The sequence below is a fragment of the Momordica charantia genome (assembly GCF_013281855.1).
Source record: "Momordica charantia cultivar OHB3-1 chromosome 8 unlocalized genomic scaffold, Mcharantia_2.0 BLBB01000008.1, whole genome shotgun sequence".
NCBI classification, from domain to species: domain Eukaryota; kingdom Viridiplantae; phylum Streptophyta; class Magnoliopsida; order Cucurbitales; family Cucurbitaceae; genus Momordica; species Momordica charantia.
The window spans coordinates 11,177,831-11,180,195 of NW_028275166.1; positions in this window are offsets into that span (position 1 = coordinate 11,177,831).

Consider the following 2,365-nt stretch of genomic DNA (forward strand, 5'->3'; position numbering starts at 1 on the left):
TTTAATTAATATGAGTTAAAACAAAACTATATTACATTTTATAATTTAAATTAAATTAATATAATTTAATAGTTATGGATAATTAATGAGTGGCCTATTTTTTAAATTTTATAATTTTATATAAAAATAAAAATTTTTAAATATATTTTACAAAACAGAGTAGATGTTTTTAATATATTTATTATAGTTATAAAATTATAATTACATTTTAAAAATAAATTGACAAAATATTATTAAATTCAAAATTTAACATTTTTGTCATTTAATTTTTGTTATCCACTCGTTTTAATGTATGAATGCATCTAATTATTCATTTTAATATGTTTTTATTTTTGTAAACATATTTATCTAACCATTAAAATATTAACTTTTGAAATTTCATTATTAATTATATAATTAAATATAAAGTCATTAATTTTTATAAATAAATTGACAACCATTTTTATTCAAACTTTCCCTATTCTTTTCATTTTGTCTAAACGTAATTATTTAAGCATTAAAACATTATAACTTTTGAAAATTATTAGTGATATAATTAAAAGTAAAAAATTTTATATAAAAATAAAAATTTTTAAATATATTTTACAAAATAGAGTAGATGTTTTTAATATATTTATTATAGTTATAAAATTATAATTACATTTTAAAAATAAATTGACAAAATATTATTAAATTCAAAATTTAACATCTTTGTCATTTAATTTTTTTTATCCACTCGTTTTAATGTATGAATGCATCTAATTATTCATTTTAATATGTTTTTATTTTTGTAAACATATTTATCTAACCATTAAAATATTAACTTTTGAAATTTCAATATTAATTATATAATTAAATATAAAGTCATTAATTTTTATAAATAAATTGACAACAATTTTTATTCAAACTTTCCCTATTCTTTTCATTTTGTCTAAACGTGATTATTTAAGCATTAAAACATTATAACTTTTGAAAATTATTAGTGATATAATTAAAAATAAAGTCATTAATTTTATGATTAATTTTTAGGAATAAAGTGACAACAATTTTATTTAAACATTTTTCATTCTCTTCCTTATTTTGTACCTGGTTCATTTTAACTTAAATAAAGGTATTAAAAATATAAGGAAAAAAAGAAAAAGAAAAAATTGGAGGGTGGCGTGAAGAGTGGGGAGGGAAAATTAGTAGAATTTGAGAGAATTTGGGGGGAGAGGAGTGAGTGGAATTTGAGAGAGATGAAATGTCAAGATTGTCATCAAAATAATAAAGAGAACATTAAAATTAAAGGGCAAACTAGGAAAATAAAATTTATCCATATAATCCATTAGGTATATAATATAAAACATAATATTTATTTATATATAGTAATTAATTTAGTATTTATAATAAATTATTAATGATGCAGTTTATAAATTAGTAAATCAAGGAATGGACAGAAACGTTCAAAAATATTTTTTTTAACTACTCACTTTTTAATAATTTTTAACTTTTAATTTTAAATTGGAAGTTTTGATGAGATTCTTTTGTCGCACACGACCGTAAGCTATCTTTACATATATATTATTTTTTCAAAAAATTAAGATGGCATCATCTAAAGCAAAATTTCCTTTTCCTCTATTTTATTTTAAATTTTTTCATCATTTCTAATTAAAACTTACGTGATGTATTCACATTGTTCACTAATAAAATTCAAAAGATCTTTTATTATATATTTTGCAATGAATTTAGGTATTCGAATCCATACTATCCCGAACTAATTTACATATGGGTTATGTCAATTTTTTGTAATATTCTATTTTTTAAAATTATTTTTAATATTTTCTAATTATTTTCAATTAAAATTTATTTAATTCGTCCATCTTTTTCAAAATAAGAGATAACAAAATTATTTTATTTATCCTCTCTTCAAAATAAGAGAACAAAAGTAATTTATTTGTCTTTTTTAATTATTTCAAATTCAAATTTATTTCCATATTTTTTTGTAGGAGAGAAGAAAATTTAAAATAAGAGAAAATTATTTTATTTACCTTTTCTAATTATTTTAAATTCAAATTTATTTAATTCATCCATATTTTTGGTAGGAGATAAGAACATTTCAAAATAAGAGATAACAAAATTATTTATTTATCTTTTCTAATTATTTCAAATTCAAATTTATTTAATTCATCCCTCAGGCGATAAGAAAAATCAAAAGAAGAGATAAAAAAAATTATTTTATTTATCTTTTCTAATTATTTCAAATTAAAATTTATTTAATTCATCCCTATTGTTGGTAGGAGATAAGAAAATTCAAATAAGAGGTAACAAAATTCAAAATAATTTATCTAATAGTGCAATTTTTAAACTGCTAAAATTATGTTATAAGCAGAATCTGCCTTTGGAATTC